The sequence below is a fragment of the Schistocerca cancellata genome, unplaced genomic scaffold (assembly GCF_023864275.1).
Source record: "Schistocerca cancellata isolate TAMUIC-IGC-003103 unplaced genomic scaffold, iqSchCanc2.1 HiC_scaffold_782, whole genome shotgun sequence".
Classification (NCBI taxonomy): Eukaryota; Metazoa; Arthropoda; class Insecta; order Orthoptera; family Acrididae; genus Schistocerca; species Schistocerca cancellata.
In genome coordinates, this window is record NW_026046793.1 from 5,513,477 (window position 1) to 5,532,352 (window position 18,876).

At 39.9% G+C, this 18,876-nt stretch overlaps 1 long non-coding RNA gene across 2 annotated transcripts in view; it reads right to left on the minus strand.

Moving 5' to 3' along the window:
- Positions 1-14,773, minus strand: part of LOC126143149 (uncharacterized) — a 72,088-nt gene extending 57,315 nt beyond the window's left edge. For both annotated transcript variants that reach the window (XR_007529647.1, XR_007529648.1), the window contains exon 1: positions 14,619-14,773. This is a non-coding gene — a long non-coding RNA (uncharacterized LOC126143149). The remainder of the gene's footprint in view (positions 1-14,618) is intronic.
- Positions 14,774-18,876: the final 4,103 nt, after the last annotated feature.

An 18,876-nucleotide genomic window follows, 5' to 3' on the forward strand; every position in this document is an offset into this window, starting at 1 on the left:
CGAACTTTTGATGATAAGCAAAGGTATTGTACCGAGTCAAATGCTTTCCGGAAATCAAGAAATAATGCGTCCACCTGACTGCCTTGATATATAGCTTCCCGTATGTCATGTGAGAAAAGTGCTAGTTGGGTTTCACATTATCATGTTTTCAGAATCCATGCTTCCAACCTAATATTTTGGGTAGGAAAAATATATGGTGTATGTGATGGGGTTGCAATCCTAAGAGTAGAATCCTATCACATCAAAGCATTGACCCATCAAACCTTCCAATGCTTAAAACACCTCAAAGAAATTTCTTCTATTATGATCTACTGCTATCAATCATCATATTGCACTTTGTCTACTCTCCTTTCAAAATGGGTTTTTTCAAAGGCATCTTCATTTAAAAAACAGCAATAAGTCACAATACATGATGTCTGGAGAGGAAGACTGGCAAACAACTGAAATTTAATTTTCGGACAAACGGTTCAGTTGTGATCAGATGGGCATCATAGCGATGCAACTTGTCTTCCACTGACCTGGGCTCTTGCCCTGAAATACCTCACAAAAACTGTGCAGAATTACTTGACTACTAGCTTGTTACTTCTTAACCTTTTAGTGCCTTTTCATTTAGTAGCTGTTATAGGTAACACCCACTGACTTACAGTTAGTTCCTCCAATGCTCAGTACCAAATAAGGCAGCAAGAATCCTCCAGTGAACCATCAGCTGCCAGGTTTTCAGCTTCCTCCCAGGTCATGTCCATGCACTGATGATCCTTTGCAGAAGTTTATTTCTTTGTGCTACAAGATCTTGCTGTATCCATCTGTTTATTTCAACAGAAATGTTGATTTGGGGTTGTTCCATCTTTCATGCAGAGAACATGCCCCACAAGCTTCAGCCTTCTTTCAGCAATGACTTTGTGCAGGCTGGATAGACCACTTCTCAGCACTTCTTCATTTGAAATGTGGTGGTGATAACTGACCTTCAGAACTTTCCTGAAGAATTGTTGGTATAAAACATTGAGCTTGTGTATCAATTTTACTGATATTTTCCACATCTAACATGCATATATGGCCATCGGAAGGATGATAATAGTACGACCAAAGCTTTGTGGACACACCCTTTGAATATATGTTGGAAGATTGTAGAAGCTCTCCCAATTCTGCTGCTGTTGTCCACATCTATGTCCCCATTATTACAGATAAGGTTGTTGGGGTCAACAGAACCGTCCGATCCCACGCGTCGGTTTTGACCCGTGACATAAGGGTGTTATGGTGTGTGATGTCATGACGGCACAGAGTTTGGTGTGGCGTGTTTGTAGATGTCATCGTGTTGTGGTTTGTTGTGCCCTCTGGTGGTATGTTCAGGGTTTTCATTTGTTTGGTGTTTTGGGCTCAGTTAGCTGTTGCTCAGTGTCAAGTATTGTTCGAGTGTGTTTGAAGTGGAATTCGTTTCAGTGGTTAATGATTTTGTGGTTTTGTGTGAAGATTAATTTAGTGGTGATCGCTGTACGTCGTGTGGTATTTTTATTAAATTTAATCGGTTGTGGTTTTTTGATCAGGAATGGATATGACAGATAAGATTAATAGTTCCCGTTTGAGGGCTATGATGGGGAACACCCCTTTAGAGCTCATTAAGTTTCTGCAGCTTTTTGGCTTAATTGCCAAGGTGGTCAAATGCAGTGTTTGCCGTGAAGAAATGAAGTTGGCTAAAGTTCCGGCCTCTCAGACCAGGGTCGGTTATATGTGGCGCTGTAGGAAAGACGACATTTGGCGTTCCATACGGCGCGGTACCTGGTTCGAGAAGTCTAGGTTGGGCATGTGCGAGATAGTACTGGTTACTTATTACTTTTGTTATAGATCCCCACACAGTTTTTGCATGCATGAGACTGGTGTGAGTGAGAGGAGTGTGCTTGATTGGTTTTCTTTTTGTTGTGAAGTGTGTTCAGAGTTTACTAAGTACAGGGGTAAGCTGGGGGGGGGGGGGGAGAGGGGGGGGCATGGGGTTGTTGTGGAGGTGGACGAGTCGCAGTTTAGGAAAAGGAAGTATGGGAGGGGTAAGTCTGTGGCTGGTCTCTGGGTGTGGGGGCTGTTGTTCCAGGGGGTGGGTGTTCCGAATGTGTTTTTAGGGTTGTGGAAGGGAGGTCTAAGGCTGAATTAGTAGGGTTAATTGAGGAATATATAGAGCCAGGGTCCACAGTAGTTTCTGATGCTTTTTCTTCATATAGGGGGTTGGGTGAGAGGGGATTTCATCATTTAGTAGTGAATCATAGCTTAGAGTTCAAGAATTATGAGATGGGGGCTTCTACCAATACAATAGAGGGGATGTGGGGGGTGGTTAAGGCAGTTCTTGGGAGGGGGAAGAGGCGCTGTTCTAACCTTCAGTCTCATTTAGATGAGTACTGTTGGCAGAAGAGTATCCCTGAGGGCTATTGTGTTGTTCGGGTTTTCTTAAGGGCTGTGAGTAAAATGTATAGGCCGAAAGTAGTTGGTTAGGGTGGTCTGGGTAGGTAGGTGGGTGGGTGGGTGGGTGGGTGACTGGCTGGCTGCAGCTCAGGGTGGGGTGGGTGGTTTATTTTGTGTTAGAGTGTTTGCGAGGGTGGGGGGGGGGGGGGGAAGAGTGTGTGTGTTCGTGTTTTAGTTGTGGAGGATCTATTTTGCTGAAGTTTTTGTTGAGTTGTAGTGTGTGATTGAGATTTTTTTATGTTGCATTTGGTTTTTGTTTGTGAGATTTTTATTTTGGGTTGAGGGGGGAGGTTGGGTTGGTTGGAGGGGGTTGAGGTGTGGGTGGGTCGGGTTTTTCTTTTGGTTGAGTATTTTTTCGTTGGTGTGTGTGTGTGAGAGAGAGAGAGAGAGAGAGAGAGAGAGAGAGAGAGAGAGAGAGAGAGAGAGAGAGAACCATGGAACTTGCCTTTGGTGGGGAGGCTTCCGTGCCTCAGCGATACAGATGGCCGTACCGTAGGTGCAACCACAATGGAGGGGTATCTGTTGAGAGGCCAGACAAACGTGTGGTTCCTGAAGAGGGGCAGCAGCCTTTTCAGTAGTTGCAGGGGCAACACTCTGGATGATTGACTGACCTGGCCTTGCAACATGAACCAAAACGGCCTTGCTGTGCTGGGGCTGCGACCGGCTGAAAGCAAGGGGAAACTACTGTCATAATTTTTCCCGAGGGCATGCAGCTTTACTGTATGGATAAATGATGATGGCGTCCTCTTGGGTAAAATATTCCACAGGTAAAATAGTCCCCCATTCGGATCTCTGGGCGGAGACTACTCAGGAGGACGTCGTTATCAGGAAAAAGAAAACTGGAGTTCTACGGATCGGAGCATGGAATGTCAGATCCCTTAACCGGGCAGGTAGATTAGAAAATTTAAAAAGGGAAATGGATAGGTTAAAGTTACATATAGTGGGATTTAGTGAAGTTCGGTGGCAGGAGGAACAAGAGTTTTGGTCAGGTGAATACAGGGTTGTAAACACAAAATCAAATAGGGGTAGTGCAGGAGTAGGTTTAATAATGAATAAAAAAAAATAGGAGTGCGGGTAAGCTACTACAAACAGCACAGTGAACACATTATTGTGGCCAAGATAGATACGAAGCCCATGCATACTACGGTAGTACAAGTTTATAAGCCAACTAGCTCTACAGATGATGAAGAAATTGAAGAAATGTATGATGAAATAAAAGAAATTATTCAGGTAGTGAAGGGAGACGAAAATTTAATAGTCATGGGTGACTGGAATTCGAGAGTAGGAAAATGTAGAGAAGGAAACATAGTAGGTGAATACGGATTGGGGATAAGAAATCAAAGAGGAAGCCGCCTGGTAGAGTTTTGCACAGAGCATAACTTAATTATAGCTAACACTTGGTTCAAGAATCATGAAAGAAGGTTGCATACATGGAAGAATCCTGGAGATACTAGAAGGTATCAGATAGATTATATAATGGTAAGACAGCGATTTAGGACCCAGGTTTTAAATTGTAAGACATTTCCAGGGGCAGATGTGGACTCTGAACGCAATCTATTGGTAATGAACTGGAGATTAAAATTGAAGAAACTGCAAAAAGGTGGGCATTTAAGGAGATGGGACCTGGATAAACTGAAAGAACCAGAGGTTGTCCAGAGTTTCAGGGAGAGCATAAGGGAACAATTGACAGGAATGGGGGAAAGAAATACAGTAGAAGAAGAATGGGCAGCTCTGAGGGATGAAGTAGTGAAGGCAGCAGAAGATCAAGTAGGTAAAAAGACGAGGGCTAGTAGAACTCCTTGGGTAACAGAAGAAATATTGAACTTAATTGATGAAAGGAGAAAACATAAAAATGCAGTAAATGAAGCAGGCAAAAAGGAATACAGACGTCTCAAAATGGCTAAGCAGGGACGGCTAGAGGACAAATGTGAGGATGTACAGGCTTATCTCACTAGGGGTAAGATAGATACTGCCTACAGGAAAATTAAAGAGACCTTTGGAGAAAAGAGAACCACTTGTATGAATATCAAGAGCTCAGATGGAAATCCAGTTCTAAGCAAAGAAGGGAAAGCAGAAAGGTGGAAGGAGTATATAGTGGGTCTATACAAGGGCGATGTACTTGGGGACAATGTTATGGAAGAGGATGTAGATGAAGATGAAATGGGAGATACAATACTGCGTGAAGAGTCTGACAGAGCACTGAAAGACCTGAGTCAAAACAAGGCCTCGGGAGTAGACAACATTCCATTAGAACTACTGATGGCCTTGGGAGAGGCAGTCCTGACAAAACTCTACCATCTGGTGAGCAAGATGTATGAGACAGGTGAAATACCCTCAGACTTAAAGAAGAATATAATAACTCCAATCCCGAAGAAAGCAGGTGTTGACAGATGTGAAAATTACCGAACTAACAGTTTAGTAAGTCACAGCTGCAAAATACTAACGCGAATTCTTTACAGACGAATGGAAAAACTGGTAGAAGTCGACCTTGGGGAAGATCAGTTTGGATTCCGCAGAAATATTGAAAACGTGAGGCAATACTGACCTTACGACTTATCTTAGAAGAAAGATTAAGGAAAGGTAAACCTACGTTTCAAGCATTTGTAGACTTAGAGAAAGCTTTTGACAATGTTGACTGGAATACTCTCTTTCAAATTCTAAAGGTGGCAGGGGTAAAATACAGGGAGCGAAAGGCTATTTACAATTTGTACAGAAACCAGATGGCAGTTATAAGAGTCGAGGGGCATGAAAGGGAAGCAGTGGTTGGGAAGGGAGTGAGACAGGGTTGTAGCCTCTCCCTGATGTTGTTCAATCTGTATATTGAGCAAGCAGTAAAGGAAACAAAAGAAAAATTGGAGTAGGTATTAAAATCCATGGAGAAGAAATAAAAACTTTGAGGTTCGCCGATGACATTGTAATTCTATCAGAAACAGCAAAGGATTTGGAAGAGCAGTTGAACGGAATGCACAGTGTCTTGAAAGGAGGGTATAAGATGAACATCAACAAAAGCGAAACGAGAATAATGGAATGTAGTCTAATTAAGTCGGGTGATGCTGAGGGAATTAGATTAGGAAATGAGACAATTAAAGTAGTAAAGGAGTTTTCCTATTTGGGGAGCAAAATAACTGATGATGGTCGAAGTAGAGAAGATATAAAATGTAGGCTGGCAACGGCAAGGAAAGCGTTTCTGAAGAAGAGAAATTTGTTAACATCGAGTATAGATTTAAGTGTCAGGAAGTCGCTTCTGAAAGTATTTGTATGGAATGTAGCCTTGTATGTAAGTGAAACATGGATGATGAATAGTTTGGACAAGAAGAGAATAGAAGCTTTCGAAATGTGGTGCTACAGAAGAATGCTGAAGATTAGATGGGTAGATCACATAACTAATGAGGAGGTATTGAATAGAATTGGGGAGAAGAGGAGTATGTGGCACAACTTGACAAAAAGAAGAGACCAGTTAGTAGGACATGTTCTGAGGCATCAAGGGATCACCAATTTAGCATTGGAGGGCAGCGTGGAGGGTAAAAATCAGAGGGAGACCAAGAGATGAATACACTAAGCAGATTAACAAGGATGTGGGTTGCAGTAAGTACTGGGAGATGAAGAAGCTTGCACAGGATAGGGTAGCAAGGAGAGCTGCATCAAACCAGTCTCAGGACTGAAGACCACAACAACAACAAGGTAAAGAGAAGTGTTCGATCCTAACTTATGGGGTTGGGAGCTGCTTTTGAGCTACATACGTCTAGGGAAGTATCCGATTCCAGATGGTATTGTGTTTATTGGTATTTGGGGAGTTTTGTGACGTCGATTTTTTTCGTCGTTTTGCGTGGTTTTGTATGGGAGTGAGTGTCTAAATTTGTTTATATTTAGTTTGACCCCACCCAAAAACCCCCAATTTCCCGCATTTGTACCATTAGTGTCATTAGGCTTCTTGTGGAACATGTGTGTGTATGTGTTTCGATGCATTTTCATCTTCATAATGTGTATGTAACGACTTTATATGCACCATATTGGAATTGTCGTTTATGGTCGTTTCCGCCAGATTTGTGACGTCATCAGTCAAAGCAGACAGGTGGGATCGGACGCTTCCGTATTTCCGGTTGTTGAGACATAGAAATTGGTCACCATCTTGTAGTCCTTTTTGTTCCACTATAATCTGGGTAGACACATTTACACTTTATGCACATTGTGTTTCTCGTCACCATTTATTTTTAGCACTACAGAACTGACCTGACACAATATCATTATAATTTTCTATTTCACATGGCATACGTGTTTTCAGTAATTGGGAAGAATGCTTCCAACACATTGTCCATGCTGTTTTCACATTGTATCCACACACCTATTACCCATCTCTGGCTGCAATGTTGTTGAATCAGAATCCCTCTTGAAGGTTTTAGTATTTGCAGCAGGCATGACAACACCGCTACTCCACACGGTCATTACAGGTACTACAAACACCAATGATGACTTTGTAACAACTGGGTAACAGAATCCCGTGAGTGGAACAAATTACTCATGCGAATTGAACTATAGGAAGCACAACTTTTGAACCCACGTAGATAAGCACCTGACAATGTATTCGAGCACACAGTTGGTTTGCACAGCCAATAACTGAGCACATGACAACTCTTGGCACGAGGGCAAAGCTATGACTAAGACTAAACTCAGTGGCCAGAGACAGTGGTCACTTGTGTGTTAGTTGCACTTGCACGAATGCACGTATGTTCGCTAGATTAAATGGAGGCCTTTTGGCTGCAAGTTCACATGTGCAGCAGTCTTTTTGTCACACGTCTGCCATTCGACATCTCTTTTATATGGTGAGTAGCAATCTATCCTTCCCATAGTATTGTCGAATTTTTGAGGAGTTTGAAAGGGACTAAACATTGAGGTCATCACCTCCCATTAATTTCTTTAATAATCTACGCCAAAAACTTTCTGGAAGAAGGAAAGTAGAGACTGCCAATTTACTCTTTTCTTTGTGGCGTCACCTGAGACAGGGAGCCAGGTGAAAAACAGGAGGAAAATAAACATCAAAAAGTAAGGAACTGCAATGAAATAGGAGATGTAGGCGATCTGAGGCAGCCAGAGTCACAACTGCTCCACCTCCCCTCCTCCTCTCACGCACCTAGTTTGTAGCTGAATGTCAACTTCCTCATCTGATAACAGCTCTTTATTCATTGCAGAATAGTGGCAGAATGCTCGCATCACAGAATGGGGAAAATAAGATGAGACCATGGTGACACTTCAAATGAATACAATAACTCTCTCTAAAGTTTAAAAACCATGTCCACAGCTTGGACATCACCTACCGAGACCAGAATTGTGAAGCACCAGTGTTCATCACAGGGCAGTGAAGTTGGGGGCACTAGCATAATGTGGGGCACCAACAAGGGGCTTCACAATGGCAATACGATGGGTCCCCTTGCCTGATAATATGACAATGAGCCAACTAGACATAGCTATAATGTAATCAACATAGAATAGTAGATATCCTGTGAGAAGTGTGAAGGGAAGATGATCATGTGATCGTCAACCTCCAAAATGGTTTCCTTTTATGTTGTTCATTCTGGAACAGCCAGCCATAAGATGGACAATGCATTATTTTATGCCAACTGATTTGGTAATGACCACATCTACACAGTATACCTTACCATGGATGAATGCCTCTTCAATGAAAGAGGAATCTATCATCAAAGAGCCTCCATATCAGCATGATTCAATAAATACTTGGTGCCTATCTATTCCCCTTACACGTAAGAACAACTATCATCTTAATATTCCCGTATTGTTGGGGCCAAACAGATAACTAGCCTAGATCTGTCAGTTTCAAAACATCATTTGCTAAGGCACTTCAAGTTCAGTGGCTTTGGGCTTCTAACTGGACTCCTTAAGACTTGACAATCAAGAGGGAGTTTATAAAATTTATAACTTTTTTCCTTCATTCAATTCCCTGTGTGAAATGCCTTCGAGTCCTGTTGGAAAACAAGTTAAACTGGAGACAACATATTGATAAATCTAAATGGTCAGTTCTGCATGTTTTGCTAGGAGCATCTCTCATTGTGGTGGTTTGTTTCACATGTTTTCACTCCTCATTGCCTTCTGGAATTATCTTCTGGAGTGTGTACCTAAAGAAATGACCAGAAGAAGTGACCAGTAAGAATGGCATGTTAAGTAGAAAACTGCTCATCTTGCAGATGCCTTTTTAAAAACCTAAATTCTTGCATTTACTTCTTAATATATTTACAATGTTGCTGACAAAAATAAATTGAAGCTGAACTGTTTTTTCTCCTCCTCCCCCCCATGCAAATGTATTCTACCTGGTGCAAAAGTATTCTACTTCCCATCAGACAAAGCAAAAAATGGGTAATCACAACCAGTTCAGAAGAAAACTTAAAACCTATCTCATTAGTCATTCTTTCTACAAATTAACTGAATATCTAGACTCAAAGATTTAAAAGGTATGTTAGCTATATGGCAAGTAGCAGCGTGTTGTGAGGCTTCGTGACAACTGCAACCATGGCTGAATATTTACACATGTAGGAAACCATTTTCTCTTAAAAAAGAAACCAGTCTAATTGTTTGTCTGTCTACAACTCAACACCAGCAATCCATCCTTTTCATGATACTCTAATTTTTCCATCCTAGATTTCCCATTGTTGAAATATTATGTTGTGTATGAAAGCTGTTTGATAAAAAGTTTTTCCAAGTAGCAGCTTTATTCCTTACTTGGTTCGATTTAGCTGCTACTTACAACCATACTCTGCAAACCACTGAACAGCGTGGTAGGGAATGTCCCACTGCACCCATCATTTTATTAGGGCTCCTTCCCATTCCACTTACATATAGAGATGCAGAAAAAAATTCTGTTGAAATGTGTCTGTGCAGACTGTAATTACTCTAATCTTACCCTCACAATCCCTACAGGAGATGCTGTATATTCCTAGACCCATCATTTAGAGCTGGTTCTTGAAATTTTGTAGTAAGTTTTCTAGGGACAATCTACATATATCTTCAAGTGTCTGCCAGTTCAGTTTCTTCGGTATCTCTGTGACACACTGAGAAGTCGAACAAACCTCTGACCATTCATGCTGTCCTCTTCTGAATATGTTCAATGTCCCCCATTAGTCCTATTTTGCATGCATCACACTAACTTGAGCAATAGTCTCGCATAGGTCAGATGAGTGATTTTTAAGGAATCGCTCTTGTAGACTGGCCACATCTCCCTAATATTCCATCAGCGAACCACAGTCTGCCACCAGCTTTGCCTACAGCTGAACCAAAGTGATCCATTACACATTCCTACAAAGAGTTGGCCTGCAGCCAAGTAAATGTCAAGTTGACAGATTCCAACTGAGACCGTTTGATACCATGGTTCTTTCATTTTGTGAAAGTGGACAATTTTACTTTTCTGAAGACTTCAAGCAAGTTGCTAATCTTTGCATCACTTTGAAACCTTATCAAGATATGACTGAATATTTGTATTTAATTATTTTCAGACAGTACTTCATTATAGGTAACAGCATCATCTGAAAAGATTCTGAGGTTGCTATTAATATTGTCTGCAAGATCATTAATACACAAGATCAACAGCAAAGATCCCACACACTTCCCTGGAGCTCATCTGAAATTACTTCTGCATCAAGGACTCTCCATCCAAGGTAAAGAAATCCACTACCCATTCACAAATTTCTCTCAATATTCCACACAATCATAGTTCTGATAATACGCACAGGTGTTGTATTCAGTGAAATACTTTCTGTAAATCAAAAAATACTGCATCTCCATGACTGCCTCGATCTATGGCTTTCAGGACGTCATGTAAGGAAAGTGTGAGCTGGGTTTCACAAGTTTGATGTTTTTGGAGTTCATGCTGGTTGGCATGGAGTGTGTCATTCTGTTTGAGATCTCTTATTACATTTTATATTTGAGCTCACAATATGTTCCAAGATTCTACAACAAAAGGATGTCAAGGCTACTGAACAGTAGTTTGGTGGATCATTCTGCTACCCTGCGTGATCAGTGCTTTTCTCAGCTACTGGGCACAGTTTTCCATTCAGTAGTTAAGTGTGAGTGGCACTAATTTATTGTAACAGTATTGTGAAAAGGTTAGTTACAATTCACCATATAGCGGAGATGTTGAGTTACAGATAGGCACAACAAAAAGGCTGTCCCAAAATGAGCTTCTGGCCAACAAGGACTTTGTCTCTGACAGCTGAAGTCAGACTACTGGCTTCAGCTGTGAGGGACTGTGGTTGTGTTCATGTGTCTTTTTTTGACAAAGGCTTTGTTGGCCAAAAGCTTGTTTTCTTTTTGTTGTGCCTATCTGTGACTTGGAACCTCTGCTGTATAGTGATTAAGAACTATCCTTTTCACAATATCGTTACATTTCAACCTGGATTTTTCACCGTTTGCACTAATTTATTGTTAATATGTCATACAGATTTTTCTATTATTTGCTTATCTTCTGTTAATGTACACAATGTCTCACTCCAGCATCCACAAAGTTGGTTCTTGATGGGATCTACACAATGTAGTAAATAACTGAACGAATACTTAATTCGTTTTTGTAGCTGCACTGCGTTAAAGGATAACTGTTTAGGGTAAAAGTGGCTGAAACTATGTAAATAAGCCAGCACTCTGTCTTCAAGTGAACAGTCAGAAATTAGGTAGGTACAAAAACAGTGATCTGAGCTTTGTTATTTAATCTGTTTTGACTAATTTTGCTATCTAGCTAAATGCCAACGAATTTCACACACAGGGTTTAACTTACTGTATGATCCTAAGGTATGTTTATGGTACCAGCAAGTCATTTTAAGGTTCTTGGGATGTGATTCGTCTAATGCAACTAAATAAAAGACTCTTTTTATTGTACTATAAGTGGTTTACGTATTATTTGTGAAGCGTCTCCTGTGGAATTTTGAGTTGTTATTTGTGTGTATATGCCACCGGGAGATGTTATTTGGCAGTTTGCATATCAAGGATATCTGAATTTCGGCATTTAATAAACTCATTTCGACTTAGCAACTCGTTTTCGTTCTACATCGTGTTTTGCTCGTAAGTTTGGCAGAAATGCAAAATTAAACTGGCTAGAATTGCACGTTAATTGCGTACATAGCACTGTACAAAAACGGCAAGTGAACTGACGTTTAGCTGTGGTGCATTTCAACAGACAGTTCGCATATTTTGCTGAGATTTCCGACTGGAGCAAATAGAATCCAAGGTATTAAGTGACACCTAACAAGTCGCTACAGTCTACACACACAAAACAATTTTTCCACGCAAAATTAAAATTTTTGATAAAATAAGTGAATTTTATTGACAGTTGAAACAAATCGGATGGAACGTTTTCAAGCTGATGATCACTGAAATCAGAAACGAAGGGCTGAAGCTGTAATGTGATTAATATCATTGCTGCAGTAAGAGGCTATAGACATTACAACAAAGTGGGAAGAGGACTCACTGTACTGAATTGTTTATACACTAAGGAATCTTTACTGTTCCAAGTGAATAGTTTGCAAACAATGTCCTACATAAAGAGATGGACAAGCACCAAAGAAATAAGTCTTTACATGAACATGGAAACAGATGCAGCCACCAGTTACACCTCAGCAGGAAAGAAAATAAAATCTTGTGCTGTATAACAAAATAGAGTTATGCAATTAAGTGATCGAAGACAAACATGAAATATACACCTCCAGTAATACTGTACACTCAAAATTATTCATTAAATAGCAGTTTTGAAACTTCTGGATTACCTGAAATATGTAAATTATATAGACAACTGTACTATTATAACTACTATAACTGAGGGGCTTTTGCAATACATTCAATTGAATAGTGAAAATGCTGTACAAACATGTAACAGAGCAAATATTTCAGACCTATTTATGTAACTGTGTGTACTTGGGCACATATTTGTGACATACATACAACTTACATTGTCTACACGTGGATAAATATACAGTAGTCTAGAATAGTCAACCATCAGGTTCCCAAATCAGAAGACATCTGAATTCTCGGGTCTGCTCAGTCCAAATTCAAAACTTTGTTTGGTACAGTCAACATTACTTCACTCCTAAATCCAAGAAAGCTCTACAAATTAGGAGAAATAGTTAAGAAAAGTCAAATTTTAACCATGCTAGAAACAAGATTGCAAAATGAGAATGCCACCATGTAGCACAGATTTTGGAAATTACAGACTATTCAAAAAGCAAAAAAGGCAAAATAACACCAATAAATATACCCCATGTGGTAGATTGTATGAACAGTTTCATAAGACATTCAGAGATCCATAATCAAAGTGAAGAACAAAATTAATGACAATTTACTTTGAATGTGCAAATAAAATTTAAACAGTAGGTAATTAATGTTAATCGGCCAAGGGGAGGGGGAACAGAAAAGTAAACATGCGATGGGGGGTGATAGAAAAATTAATCTCTAAAATTCCACAAAATCATGGGAAAATTTTGACAGTATTTTAATGATCAGTTAGTGCAAGAGAAAATGCAAGGAAATAATTTGTGACTTCCTTGCGCACAAATGGAACAAGCAAAATGGATACTTGTCTAACTGTGTAGAAATTGTAACCACAAAACTGTCAACACATTTCAAACAAAACAAAAAACACCTGACAAGAATTTAGGCGAAATCCGTACTGATCATATCACAATCTCATAGCCACATCACAAGGGGATTTTAAATATGTAGAAGTACACAAATATCCAAATATTTACAGATCACTACCTAACCACAGTGAAACTAAATTTAAAGCCTCAAAAGTTCAGCAAACAGATACAGGTAATACCGAACATGATACTGATTAACTCCAAGCAATGCTATTAGCAAATGAACTCAAAACACAAGCACAAAACTCCAAAGAAATCTCAACAGAAACTTATCGAAACTACATAAACTCAAATTCCTCTACAAAGATGGAAAGAGACATCCATGGTGGAACAGACTGCGCAAGCAGTAAAGTCTAGACAAAGAGCATTCAAATCATCAAATAATAAATTGAAAAAAAAAAAAAGTGCCAAGCAACTCCAAGCAGCTTGAAAATTGAACAAAAAGACATTATGAGAAGTCATCTTCAGGCTTATAAAAAACAAGGATTCTTATATGAAACACTTAAAACAAATCTAAATGGATACCAGCCCCAAAAACTGTTTCATGAAAGAAAGTGCACACTTGGCACATAACCAAGAAATAGATAATTTAAAAAACTTCCAAACTGCCCTAAACCCAAAGAAAGATTTCTAACAGAAATTCTAAAAACCAATTCAGATTCACAAGCATCAAATGAAGGGGAAATTGCTGAACAAGAGGTTAAAAATAAGCATTTTGTTAGGACAGAACCGTTGCATTAGTCCTAAAAGCTCCCACACCACAAAACAACCTGAATTCAAATTCGGTGAACATCAGGAAAATTCCAGTCCAAACGGATCTTGCCTGAAAGAAATTTTAGCTATGAAACTAATTCTCACATCAAAACATTTATAATAAGAAAGTATCTTTATAGATTTTAAGAAAGCTTATTAGAAAAATTAATCCGAAAGTGGCGAAAACTGAAATTACAGTTTAAAATTGATGAACCAATCAAATTCAAGAGTGATTCTCAACCCAAATATATATGTTAAACTATTCAGAGACAGCTTTCTGGCTAACAAGTGACATCCGTGACAAAAAAAATGCATATCAAAATACACAAAACTGAGGCACGACAATACAGCCACAAAACAAGTCTGTCTATATGGGACTGAAGAAATCCAATGTGAAAAACGAAAATAACATTTTCAGTTTGAAATCGCATTTAGGAATGAAAATACTGTACATAGAAATTGAACGGGCAGAAATTGCGCTTCAGGTACTCTTCCTGGCACAAAAATCCAATGAGACCATTACAGTTTGATCCTATGAGCGCAAAAAGGAGCTATTCTGTAAGACAACGTAATACAAACCATAAGAAAAGGTAAAACTAAACCATAAAATGCCCCTAGTTGTACATGGCGTGGTCAAGTAGGTCCCAAACGTGATAATTATTATATTACATTAGGTTTTCGTTACAATAATGAAATGAAGTATTCAGCAGTAATCCAGCGAGAAAACGAAAAAATAGCACTATGGTTACAGGTGGCTGTCAGGAAAAGCGGATTTAATTGAATAGCTCAAACCTTCGCAATGTTTCATCATCTGGTGGAGGAAGACCAAGCCCTGCTCTCCAATTGACGACTTTTAATTTAAATTCTTCCATCTTCTATCCAACTCTGTTGTCACTAGCTCACTGGATGTCACGCCGATTTCCCCTTTCAACTCGCGCAGTCGCGCACTCTTTCAAACGTCAACAGTGTACAATTCGATTATCGACACTTGTTGTCGATTACATCAAGGTCGATTAAAAGTTAACCGAAAAAATAGGCCTTTCAAAAATTGTAATACACCCCCTCGTTTTAAGTTAAATGAGGGAATTAATCGCGATTAAAGTTAACTGAGGTTGTAGACTCGTTTACCTTGAATTCATCGCAGTTGAAAGTGAAACGAGGTAAGCAAGTGCCCGCCGTATGAAGGTGGCATCCCGTTTTGATGTTTTATGGGCCAGTTGTATAATCTTGGGCTGTTTTTTTTTCCTTTATTGTCTTGGGCTGTAAATCCACGAGGCATTATAGGTAGCTATTTCAACTGGCACCGATATCTCATTGGTTGGCGGTAAGAGCCAATGAGACGTAGCTGCTTGTAGGTAGATCTTTGAACGCTTCGTATGATTTTCGCGGGACCTCTGTCACCATATGAATGCTGATTGTGTCTGTTAGGCTTCCCATTTCGTATGATTGATCGGAAGTGATATGTTTTCAGTCAGCGCGAATTTGGACATTACAGCTGCTTCGTAAGTTTGAAAGATAATTGCATAGCGTTGGTTTGTGATTGTGTATTTTGTTGGGTTGTACGTGTTTTGTAAGAGAGGCTCGTGATACGTAATTGCAGTCAAGAGGGAATGAGCTAACGCCTTTTAAGTGTATTGTTGGGTAAATAGCTCCGGTTTTTAGTTTGGGAACAAGTGAAGGATTAGAGGTTTTTGGATATGTATGCCTATTAACGCGTTCGAACCAAAAACTTCGTATTGGACCGCAGTATGAATATACGGATATTTGCTAGAATGTAAATATAACTGCGGAAAGCGCCCTATATTAAAGACTGTGTCACGACACATTCTTTGCAGTCTCATGTGTAAATTAAACCAGTTTTATTAGGATTCCTTGAAAACTTTAGAATTTGTGCATACGGTGAATATTTGAATGCAAATAAACGATACTAAACGAGAACCTGCGGTGTTCACGTGTGGAATGACAGATACTCAAATGAAACATGGTGACAAAAATAAAATTGCAATTTTAAAACCCCACAGAAAGTAAAATGCTTTTAGTAACATGATGGCTGAGGTACTAGACCTATGTATATTACAAGGATAAAAAAAAATCACATATCACATTTTAATTTTTATAATTTTTTCCTAATTAAAAAAGTAATTTTTTCTATAACTTAGTTGATTGTGCAATAAAGCTTAGGTGTACTGCATAAGTACGCTTGCTCAATATACAGACTGAATAACATCGGGGATAGGCTACTACCTTGTCTCACTCCCTTCCCAACCACTGCTTCCCTTTCGTGCCCCTCAACTCTTATATCTGCCATTTGGTTTCTATACAAATTGTAAATAGCCTTTTGCTCCCTATATTTTACCTCTGCCACCTTCAGAATTTGAAAGAGAGTATTCCAATCAACATTATCCATAGCATTCTCTAAGTCTACAAATGCTAGAAACGTAGGTTTGCCTTTCCTTAATCTAGCTTCTAAGATAAGTTGTAGGGTCAGTATTGCCTCATGTGTTCCAATATTTCTACAGAATCCAAACAGATCTTCCCCGAGGTCGGCTTCTACTAGTTTTTCCATTCGTCTGTAAAGAATTTGCGTTAGTATTTTGCAGCCGTGACTTATTAAACTAATAGTTCGGTAATTTTCACATCTGTCAACACCTGCTTTCTTTGGGATTGGAATTATTATATTCTTCTTGAAGTTTGAGGGTGTTTCGCCTGTCTCATACATCTTGCTCACCAGATGGTAGAGTTTTGTCAGGACTGGTTCTCCCAAGGCTGGCAATAGTTCTAATGGAATGTTGTCTACTCCCGGAGCTTTGTTGCGACTCAGGTCTTTCAGTGCTCTGTCAAACTCTTCACGCAGTATCGTATCTCCCATTTCATCTTCATCTTCTTCCATTTCTATAATATTGTCCTCAAAAATATCACCCTTGTATAGACACTCTATATACTCCTTCCACCTTTCTGCTTTCCCTTCTTTGCTTACAACTGGGTTCCCATCTGAGCTCTTGATATTCATACAAGTGGCTCTCTTTTCTCCAAAGGTCTCTTTAATTTTCCTGTAGGCAGTATCTAGCTTACCCCTAGTGAGATAAGCCTCTACATCCTTACATTTGTCCACTAGCTATCCCCGCTTAGCCATTTTGCACTTCCTGTCGATCTCATTTTTTAGACGTTTGTACTCCCTTTTGCTTGCTTCATTTACTGTGTTTTTATATTCTCCTTTCATCAATTAAATTCAATATTTCTTCTGTTACCCAAGGATTTCTACTAGCCCTCGTCTTTTTACTTGCTTGATCCTCTGCTGCCTTCACTACTTCATCCCTCAAAGCTACCCATTCTTCTTCTACTGTATTTCTTTCCCCCATTCCTGTCAGTTGCTCCCTTACACTCTCCCTGAAACTCTGTACAACCTCTGGTTCTTTCAGTTTATCCAGGTCCCATCTCCTTAAATTCCCGCCTTTTTGCAGTTTCTTCAGTTTCAATCTACAGTTCATAACCAAGAGATTGTGGTCAGAGTCCACATCTGCCCCTGCAAATGTCTTAAAATTTAAAACTTCGTTCCTAAATCTCTGTCTTACCATTATAAATCTATCTGAAACCTGTCAGTATCTCCAGGCTTTTTCCATGTATACAATCTTCGTTTATGATTCTTGAACCAAGTGTTAGCTATGATTAAGTTGTGCTCTGTGCAAAATTCTACCAGGCGGCTTCCTCTTTCATTTCTTACCCCCAGTCCATATTCACGTACTAAGTTTCCTTCTCTCCCTTTTCCTACTGACGAATTCCAGTCTCCCATGACTATTAAATTTTCGTCTCCCTTAACTATCTGAATAATTTCTTTTATTTTGTCATACATTTCTTCCATTTCTTAGTCATCTGCAGAGCTAGTAGGCATATAAACTTGTATTACTGTACTAGGCGTGGGCTTCGTGTCTATCTCGGCCACAATAATGCGTTCACTATGCTGTTTGTAGTAGCTTACCCGCATTCCTATTTTTTTATTCATTATTGATCCTACTCCTGCATTGCCCCTATTTGATTTTGTATTCATAACCCTGTATTCGCCTGACCAAAAGTCTTGTTCCTCCTGACACCGAACTTCACTAATTCCCACTATCTAACTTTAACCTATCCATTTCCCTTTTTAAATTTTCTAACCTACCTGCCCGATTAAGGGATCTGACATTCTACGCCCCGATCTGTAGAATGCCAGTTTTCTTTCTCCTGATAACTAAGTCGTCCTGAGTAGTCCCAAGCCGGAGATCCCAATGGGGGACTATTTTACCTGTGGAATATTTTACCCAAGAGGACGTCATCATCATGTAACCATACAGTAAAGCTGCATGCCCTCGGGAAAAATTACGGATGTAGTTTCCTCTTGCTTTCAGCCGTTCGCAGTCCAGCACAGCAAGGCTGTTTTGGTTAGTGTTAAAAGGCCAGATCAGTCAATCATCCAGACTATTGCCCTTGCAGCTACTGAAAAGGCTGCTGACTCTCTTCCAGAACCACACATTTGTCTGGCCTCTCAACAGATGCCCCTCCGTTGTGGTTGCACCTACGGTACGGCTATCTGTATCTCTGAGGCGCGCAAGCCTCCCCACCAACGGCAAGGTCCATGGTTCATTGGGGGAGGAAGAAGATGCTGTGATATGCAAATGATTAGCTTCTCAGAGCATTCACACAAGTTTGTTGCCAGTGGTGACACCTACAACGTGCTGACATGAGGAAAGTTTCCAACTGATTTCTCACACACAACAGTTGACCGGCGTTGCCTGATGAAACGTTGTTGTGATGCCTCGTGTAAAGAGGGGAGATGTGTACCATCACGTTTCCGACTTTGATAAAGGTCGGATTGTAGGCTATCGCGATTGCAGTTTATCGTAGCGCGACATTGCTGCTCGTGTTTGTCGAGATCAAATGACTGTTGACAGAATATGGAATCGGTGAGTTCAGGAGGGTAATACGGAACGCCGTGCTGGATCCCATCGGCCTCGTATCACTAGCAGCCGAGATGACACGCATTTTATCCGCATGGCTGTAATGGATCGTACAGCCA